This window comes from Pleurodeles waltl, chromosome 4_2 (genome assembly GCF_031143425.1).
Source record: "Pleurodeles waltl isolate 20211129_DDA chromosome 4_2, aPleWal1.hap1.20221129, whole genome shotgun sequence".
Classification (NCBI taxonomy): domain Eukaryota; kingdom Metazoa; phylum Chordata; class Amphibia; order Caudata; family Salamandridae; genus Pleurodeles; species Pleurodeles waltl.
In genome coordinates this window covers 552,889,961-552,900,230 of record NC_090443.1, presented here as the reverse complement: position 1 = coordinate 552,900,230, position 10,270 = coordinate 552,889,961, and positions in this window count along the sequence as shown.

Sequence of the window (10,270 nt, the reverse complement as noted above, 5' to 3'; positions counted from 1 at the left end):
AGTGGAGAGTAGCTCTGCAATAGACTGGTTACTCCCTTTATCATCCACTATATGGTTACTTCCCTGTGGTGATGTAAACCACCCTGTTTGAAGTTTTTTAGCTAGCCAACAATGTGAAGATATATTCTCAGAGTTCCTATCAGTAAGTTTTAGTTTAGAGCAGTGGGAATTGTCCACTGGACCTATTTCAAGTGATGAGAATGCCAGACAGGGATGCTGTCTCAGTAAAGCCATAGCTGGGCAAAAACGTTGTCCATATGGCTGTAAGAGAGAACAGGGATGCTGTTTCTCTTGAGTTGGAGCAGGGCAGGGCTGCTGTCCTATGAGCTCCACACTAGGGCAGGGCTGCTGTCCTAAGTATTTTGAGGCAGTGCAGGGTTTCTGGACTAAAGGTTCTCTGGGAGGGTTGGAGGGATGCTCCATGTTAACTAAAATGGTGCTCTTTTCCTCACCAATATTAGTTATCCCACAGAGAGGTACTTTTACCTCAGAAAGTTCAGCTGTGCCAGCTGATTGTTCCCTTGGTACAGATGCCACCCCAGGAGAGGGTTCTCCTACAACAGGAATGGTATCCTGAATGGCAGGGTGGGTAGGGGATACTGTGATTCCCTTTTTACCTGTTGTTGGAGAAGGATCCTGAGTTTTCAGGCCGTTCCTCTCCTTTGCTTTTTCATTTCAGCTGAAATGAGAGGAAGCAATTCCTCAGGGATACCCAGCATGGCTGCATGGGTATGAAATTCTACCTCAGCCCAACCTGAGGTATCTGGTAAACGGCCTTAAGGCCGACTCCCGAACAACGAAGTCCTGGTTAACGAAAGCGGAAACACCGCTTTCCTTAACCACGACTTCGTTATTTTGTGCCTTAACCACGCATGTGCTGAACAACGCACATGTGTGGTTAAGGCACAAACAAGGGAGTCGGCTGAGGAGGACGACGCGACGAGGTGGCGATTCAGGTAAGTGGGGCGGGGGTGGGGGGTTGGGGTTTAAGTTTTAGGGCCGGGGGTGGGGGATCGGGGTACTTTCTGTTTTAGGGGTGGGGGGTAGGGATTTAAGTTTTAGGGCCGGGGGTGGGGGGTCGGGGTATTTTCTGTTTGGGGGCCGGTGTGGGGGGTCGGGGTTTTAGGTTTAGGGCCAGGGTTGGGGTGTCGGGGTATTTTCTGGTTTAGGGGCAGGGTGGGGGGTCGGGTTTTAGGTTTAGGGCCGGGGTGGTGGGGTCGGGGTATTTTCTGGTTTAGGGGCGGGGGTGGGGGTTGGGGTTTTAGGTTTTAGGGGTGGGTTGGGGGTCGGGTAATTTTAGGGGCGGGGAAGGGGGTTGGGGGGGTTTAGGTTTAGGGGCAGGGTGGGGGGCTCGGAGTAGTTTTAGGGGTGGGGGTTGGGGTACTTTAGGTTTCAGGGATGGGGTGGGGGTTGGGGTTGTTTTAGGTTTTGGGGGTAGGGTGGGGATCAGTTTTAGGGGCGGGGTTGGGGTTTTAGGTTTTAGGGGTGGGTTGGGGGTCGGGTAATTTTAGGGGCGGGGTGGGGGGTTGGGGGGGTTTAGGTTTAGGGGCAGGGTGGGGGGCTCGGAGTAGTTTTAGGGGTGGGGGTTGGGGTACTTTAGGTTTCAGGTTTAGGGTCGGGGTGGTGGGGTCGGGATATTTTCTGGTTTAGGGGCGGGGGTGGGGGTTGGGGTTGGGGTTTTAGGTTTTAGGGGTGGGGGTCAGGTAATTTTAGTGGTGGGGTGGGGGGTTGGGGGTTGAGGTTTTGGGGCAGAGTGGGGGACTCGGAATAGTTTTAGGGGTGGGGGTTTGGGTACTTTAGGTTTCAGGGATTGGGTGGAGGTTGTTTTAGGTTTTGGGGGTAGGGTGGGGGTCAGTTTTAGGGGCGGGTGGGGGGTTGGGGTTTTAGGTTTTAGGGGTGGGTTGGGGGGGTCGGGTAATTTTAGGGGCGGGTTGGGGGGTTTAGGTTTAGGGGCAGGGTGGGGGGCTCGGAGTAGTTTTAGTGGTGGGGGTACTTTAGGTTTCAGGGATGGGGTGGGGGTTGGGGTTGTTTTAGGTTTTGGGGGTAGGGTGGGGGTCAGTTTTAGAGGTGGGCGGGGGTAGTTTTAGGGGCAAGGGTGGGGGGTTGGTGTGGTTTTAGGGGGGGTTGTGGTAATTTTTAGGGGTGGGGTGAGGGGCTAGGGGGGACGCATGCAGGAACAATGGATGCCTATCACTAATGCCTTTACCAGGAATGCCTTTACAACAAAAAATCGTTGTTAAGGCATTCGTGGTAAAGGCATTAGTGGTAACAACGAGGTCGTTGTTCCGACCTCGTTGTTCTGGCATTCGTTGTTCCGGCAGGCGTCGTTCCGACATACAACCGAGGTATCTAGGTCATTACCTAAGAGACAGTCTACAGGTAAGCTAGGTGACACTACCACCTGCTTAGGGCCAGTAACTCCACCCCAACTAAGCTGAACTATAGCTAAGGGAAGAATCTTAGTGGAGTTATGGACATCAATAATCTTGTACTGTTGTCCAATGATGTGTTGTTCAGGAGACACTAGGTTTTCAGTCACCAAAGTGATACTGGCACCTGTGTCTCTGTAGGCCTGGGCCTCAACACCATTTATTGAAACTGTCTGCCTGTACTTATCCATTGTAAGGGGACAAGCAGCCAGTGTGGCAAGGCCAATGCCACTAGGTGTGACAGAAACTGTCTTGGGACTGACTACCCCAGTTTCTATGATGGACCCATAAGTGAACCCAACTACACCCTTACTTTGGCTGTTGCCAGCAGTCCCACCACTATTACCACTACTGCTAGGGGCACTAGAGTTTGATGTATTAGTGGTGGTTGGCTCAGGGGGTTTACCTGGACAGGACTTATCCCCTTGCCAATGGCCTTTATTTTTACACACATAGCACCAAGGCTTTTTAATGTGTGTAAGTTGTGAAGAAGAGGAAGAATTTGATTTATCCCCACCCCCTGAAGAGTGTTGAGGATTTGAAGAAGGATCTTTGGTTTTACCCTTATCCCCATGCTTATCCTGATATTTCTCACCATCTTTCTTCTTGCCATCCTTGTCACCTCCTTTATGAACTTTTCTGTTCACTCTTGTTCTGACCCATTTGTCTGCCTTCTTTCCCAAATCTTGGGGAGAGGTCAGATCTGAGTCTATCGAGTACTGGTGTAACAAATCAGACACAGAATTGTTAAGAATATGCTCTCTCAGAATAAGATTATACAGGCTTTCATAGTCAAGACAACTTACTGCCATGTAACCACCCTTCCAAGGCCTTCACTGAACAGTCCACAAAGTCTGTCCAGTCTTGGGAGGAATCTTTTATGGTGTCTCTGAACTTAATCCTGTATTGTTAAGTGGTTAAGCCAAATCCATCCACGAGTGCATCCTTCAAAACTGTGAAATTGTTAGCTTCACTTTCTCTAACAGTATTGAGCCTATCCCTACCCTTTCCAGTGAAAGAAACACAAAATAGCAGCCCACTGCCTTTGAGGGACCCCCTATACCATACAGGCCCTCTCAAGTGCAGTAAACCACTTGTTGATGTCATCCCCCTCCTTGTAAGGGGGGACTATCTTGTGCAGATTCCTGGATCATGCTGTCTAACAGGATTACTATCAGGAATACTGCTGCTGCCACCATGGGGTCCTAACCCCAACCTCTTTCTTTCCTTCTCAATGTCTAGAGATTCCCTATGTAAGGCCAGCTGTTGCTGTTTAAACTTCAGTCTGGTCTCTTCAACCCTCAACTTTTTGAGTTCCCTTTCTAACAAGTTATCCTCAAGGTGGGTGGGTTGGGAATGCCTTGACACAGATGACAAATTGGAAACTTCAGAGAGGGATCTGTCCCTATCTGTCTGGACCCTGGTAACTTGGCCTCTAGGAATGAAGGATGCCCTACTGTGATGGGACCCTCCATTACTACCAACATTACTAGGTGTCCTGCTAGAGGGCAGACCCTTGACAGAACCCTCCCCAACTTCCTCAGGGGATTCCTCTGAATCAGACTGGGAAGCTTCTATTAACCTCTCATTTGATGGGCCAGCTTGGGACTCATCATTTACAATAAGCATGTTAAACAGAAACTCTTTTGTAGGGTTATTTCCTATAACTAAACCTCTATCTAAGCAGAGACTCCTTAAGCTCTTATAATTCAAATTGTCATAAGTTGCATTGACAGTTTTAAGGGCTGAATCTACCACAGACATGATAGCAAAAGGTTTAGAGATAGTGAGAAGAAAGAAAAAGTTTCAGAACTTTAGAAAGCACAGAGAAAAAACTTTTTCTAACTTTTAGAAAACTTTTAGAAGTTTTAAGAAACGTTTCAGAACTTTTGTAAAACGTTTTAGAGAAGAAAAGCAAACTTTTTGGTTAAGTGTACATACACTGACCTGTTTGGTATATGATTCTCTTATGAAAAGTACACAATGACAAAGTGGTAAGTAGTTACAAGTACTTATCCCACTGCTGCATAACCAATGTAGGAGGCTGGCCTGGCTTGTAGTGGGTACCAGAGGTACATACACCTTGTGCCAGGTCCAGTTATCCCTTATTAGTGTAGAAGAGGTGTTTCTAGCAGCTTAGACTGATAGAAGGTAGCTATGGCAAAGCAGCTTAGGCTGAACTAGGAGACATGCAAAGCTCCTACTATACCACTCATGTCATATGCACAATATCATAAGAAAACACAATAAACAGTTACTAAAAATAAAGGTACTTTATTTTTATGACAATATGCCAAAAGTATCTCAGTGAGTACCCTCAGTAAGAAGGTAATATATATACACAAGTTATATGTACACAAACCAAAATTAGGTAAGTAATAGCAAGAAAAGTAATGCAAACTGTGTAGAATCACAATAGGTTGCCATAGGAGCACATAGGTATAGGGGCAACACAAACCATATGCTCCAAAAGTGGAATGCGAACCACAAATGGACCCCAGACCTATGTGAGCTTGTAGAGGGTCACTGGGACTGTAAGAAAACAGTGAGGGTTAGAAAACTACCCCACCCCAAGACCCTGAAAAGTAGGAGTAAAGTGCACCTACTACCTCCAGAGAGCACAGAAGTCGTGATATGGGGATTCTGCAGGAAGAACACACACCAGCAGTGCACTGACTACGGATTTCAGGACCTGAGTACCTGTAAGACAAGGGGACCAAGTCCAATAGTCACGACAGTGTCGAGAGGGGGCAGGAGCCCAGGAAATGCCAGCTGAAGGTGCAAGGAAGCTGCCACTGGTTGGAAGAAGCTTGGAGTTCTGCAAGAAAGAGGAGGACTAGGAACTTCTCCTTTGGAAGACGGATGTCCCACGTCGCGATGAAGCACGCAGAAAGACCGCAAACAAGCCTTTCTAGCTGTAAGGGTTGCGGTAGAGGTTTTTGGGTGCTGCAGGGGCCCAGGAGGGACCAGGATGTCGCCACTTGGAGGAGGAGACAGAAGGGGTGCTCAGCATCTCAGAGAGCCCTCACAGAAGCAGGCAGCACCCGCAGAAGTACCCCAACAGGCACTTGGAAATAAAGTGAATTGGAGTCCACGCAAAGTCACAAAAGGGAGTCCCACAACACCGGAAGACAACTCAGAAGGTTGTGCGCTGCAGGACGGAGTGCTGGGGACCCAGGCTTGGCTGTGCACGAAGGAAATCCTGGAAGAGTGCACAGGAGCCGGAGCAGCTGCAAATCACGAGGTACACAGCTTTGCAGTCTAGTGTGGGGAGGCAAGGACTTACCTCCACCAAACTTGGACTGAAGAGTCACTGGACTGTGGGTTGGACAGAGTTGCTGTGTTCCAGGGATCACACTCGCCAGGATGAGAGGGGACCCAGAGGACCAGTGATGCAGTCTTTTGGTGCCTGCGTTAGCAGGGGGAAGATTCCGTCGACCAACAGGAGATTTCTTCTGAGCTTCTGGTGCAGGGTGAAGGCAGGCTACCCCCAGAGCATGCACCACCTGGAAACAGTCGAGAAAGCCGTCAGGATTAGGCGCTACAATGTTGCTGGTAGTCATCTTGCTACTTTGTTGCGGTTTTGCAGGCGTCCTGGAGCAGTCAGAGGTCAATCGTTTGGTAGAAGGTGAAGAGGGAGATGCAGAGGAACTCTGGTGAGCTCTTGCATTCGTTATCTGAAGAATTCCCCAAAGCAGAGACCCTAAATAGCCAGAAAAGGAGGTTTGGCTACCAAGGAAGGAGGATTGGCTACCAAGAGAGGTAAGAGCCTATCCAAAGGAGCCTCTGATGTCACCTACTGGCACTGGCCACTCAGAGCAGTCCAGTGTGCCCCCAACAACTCTGTTTCCAAGATGGCAGGGGTCTGGGACACACTGGAGGAACTCTGGGTACCTCCCCAGGGAGGTACTGGTCAGGGGAGTGGTCACTCCCCTTTCCTTTGTCCAGTTTTGCGCCAGAGCAGGGCTGGGGGATCCCTGAACCGGTGTAGACTGGCTTATGCAGAGATGGGCACCATCTGTGCCCATCAAAGCATTTCCAGACGCTGGGGGAGGCTACTCCTCCCCAGCCCCTCACACCTATTTCCAAAGGGAGAGGGTGTAACACCCTCTCTCAGAGGAAATCCTTTGTTCTGCCTTCCTGGGCCAGGGCTGCCTGGACCCCAGGAGGGCAGAAACCTGTCTGAGGGGTTGGCAGCAGCAGCAGCTGCAGTGGAGACCCCGGAAAGGCAGTTTGGCAGTACCCGGGTTCTGTGCTAGAGACCCGGGGGATCATGGAATTGCCCCCCCTATACCAGAATGGTATTGGGGTGACAATTCCATGATCTTAGACATGTTACATGGCCATGTTCGGAGTTACCATAGTGACGCTACACATAGGTAGTGACCTACGTATATTGCACACGTGTAATGGTGTCCCCGCACTCACAAAGTCCGGGGAATTTGCCCTGAACGATGTGGGGGCACCTTGGCTAGTGCCAGGGTGCCCACACACTAAGTAACTTTGCACCCAACCTTCACCAGGTGAAGGTTAGACATATAGGTGACTTATAAGTTACTTATGTGCAGTGGTAAATGGCTGTGAAATAACGTGGAAGTTATTTCACGCATGCTGCAGTGGCAGGCCTGTGTAAGAATTGTCAGAGCTCCCTATGGGTGGCAAAAGAAATGCTGCAGCCCATAGGGATCTCCTGGAACCCCAATACCCTGGGTACCTTAGTACCATATACAAGGGAATTATATGGGTGTACCAGTATGCCAATGTGAATTGGTAAATTTAGTCACTAGCCTGTTAGTGACAAATTTGGAAAGCAGAGAGAGCATAACCACTGAGGTTCTGGTTAGCAGAGCCTCAGTGAGACAGTTAGGCACCACACAGGGAACACATATAGGCCACAAACTTATGAGCACTGGGGTCCAGGCTAGCAGGATCCCAGTGACACATAACAAACATACTGACAACATAGGGTTTTCAATATGAACACTGGGCCCTGGCTAGCAGGATCCCAGTGAGACAGTGAAAACACCCTGACATATACTCACAAACAGGCCAAAAGTGCGGGTAACAAGGCTAGAAAGAGGCTACTTTCCTACACTAACCATTCACTCAATTGCTGAACTGAGAATCCCTGTAACAAAATGTTACTCGCATTTGGCACTGGTAGCTGTTGCACCACTGCTCCTAGAGTCTGCGGCGTCAAAAGTTTCAAACTATGACTCGCATTTGGGCCATTCACTGTATCTGGAAGCGCTACAAGTGGACTTAGATCCATTAAAGGTCTAGATCCATTGAAAGTCTGACCCGTGGATGACATCATCTGTACAGGATCACTCATTCCCCTTCTCACTAGATTCTGTGACATCTCATTCTGCTCCCCTGTGCTTGATTTGTTTTGCGCAAATAAGGGTACCGCTGGACCTACAGCAATTGGTAGCGATATTGCATCTGGAGCTGTTCTGACACCCGCACCTTGTGGGAATATTACCCCCATTGCCTGATTCATGACTGGTGTAATATCTGACTGTGTTCCTGTCATTGGTATGAATTTCGGCAAACCCTGTGACTGTGCAGAGGGTAATAACATTGGAGTCAGCTCTGTCAGAACTAGCATTGGCCTCGGGAGCACTTGCTCCATTGGCACCACTATATTTGAAACTGTCTTGAATACTGGCACATCTGGATAAATCCTCTGACCTGAAGGTGGATGTATTTGCACTTGGACCACAGCAGTAGTCCCTTCATTGGGTGAAGTTTGTACTACCCCTGGTATCTGTCCACTATCTGTCTGTCCTGCTCCCTCTGTTCCTGATGCTTGTGCTGGAGCAGCTGTAGCAGTACAAAACCTGGACCCCCTGAATAGGTTGCAAAAGGTGCAGGTCGTTCCCTCAACAACTGCGTAATGAGATCCTCATCAGAATCTTCATCATCTACATAAGAATTCCTCTTTTTCTTATTTTCTGCACTTTCATCCTCTTTAGCGCTATCTTCCTTCTTTGCCTCATCTTCCTCCGTAATGGCAGGAAACAATTTGTCACACTGTAGGGCCTCCACTCTCCATTTTTTCTGTTCCCAATCCCATCTAGCTTCAGCTAAAGTTTTCTCTACTCGTTTCATCCTCCTTTTGAACTTCATCTCTTGTTGCTGTCTGGCTACCAGTTCCCAAACCGCTAAAGCCTCAAACTGTGCTGGCCTTGGTAACGGCTTCATCTCATATAATGACATTCACAATTGGTCCAAAATTCTCAAATTAAATGTTCCATGCTCTAGAAACGCTAAGGACCCTCGCTTCTTTGTTAGCTTACACCACTGCTTTAACCAAAGACACAGCGTTACACCTCGCTCTTCCATTATGATATAAGCTGGAGAATTTTAGGGTGGGGTCAGCTCCCCCACTGACGCTTTAATATTAGTATCTCCTTTCATCGCACTTCTAAACGCCTTGAAAAACTTCATTTTGTCTGTTTGTTTACTTCGATTCAATAATGAAATGAATCTTACTCCCAAGATTCCCTTCACCTGCTTAATCAACCAATTGCTTCCTACGGACAGCTGCCAATCCGCTTGCGACTCTTCTCACTAACCAGCCTATCCCAGCACGGCACACTCTGACATCACACCCACACACAGCGGCTGACAAAGTCTTGCGGTTCGTCCTCCTACCTCGACTCACACAACTAATGCAAATTATTGCGAGCACTTTAACCAAATACCAATAACTAAAACAAACCTGGTGGTTTACTACAGGAAGGGACACAATCGCTTCAGAGACCTTGCGGATTTTCACTAATGGCTCTTTCGCTCATGTAGCTATTCCTCTTTCTCAGTCTCCCACATTCGCAAGCAAAATTCGACCCACAAATTTTACTCTCAACTGATCAGTGGGTCTGTCCTAGTGCACATAGAACTTGCCAAATCTCAGTCGAAATGTTTTCAGTTACTCAGTTAACTCACTGACTTGTTGACCATGCCCGATCAACCTACTAAACCAGACAGATTACAACATATAGCCAAGTGTCTCCTACAATTGTCAATATACTCCGGAGTCTTAGACCACGCAGGGTCCGTACATCACCAACAACCACGTGGATTATTTTTAAGCATGAAGCGCCACTCACATGTGAAGTTCGACGACTTCCCTACTCTCACACTGCGGAGTACGCACACTCCTACTAACCTCAACTGGAGTACGCAGACTCCCTACTTTACCTCACATACATCACAATTCACCTGCGGTTTGCTTAAGCCTGTGCAAGCGCAACCTACCACTTTCACACTATCACAAAACACGCTCAGAACATACCCAACTTTAATAGCAGGATACAGGATTTGGGAAAGTCATTTCTGGGCTTAAGGGGACATCATCTTTGCTACAATTGCCATTTCAGAAAAACAAAATTCAAACCTCATAAAATACACACAAATAACCTTAACTTAAAACTACCACCATAGCCAATAATTACCACATAACTAGTTCTCCAAGGAAACCAACCATCAAGCTGCTACCAAAAACTGCTAGCACGCCTTGTTCTTAGTAAGTAAACTTACAAGGGGACGCGTATAGGTTGATGAACCTTTTGAATCGCATGGAGTATCCTAGTCATACAGTAACTACTGAATCGATAACTAACATCAATAATCAAGAAACATTCTATGGGAAACAGCTTAAACCATAATACTCAGGAATAACCACTATGCAGAAAGGAGTTAACAATTTTATTCCCTATTGATTACAATTCTAGATCATCAATTAGTTCAATCTTTATTCAAATCAATCTTTTTATTTATCATTTATAAAAGACATCAATTCTTAAAGAAAGCTTATACGACAATGCAATACCACA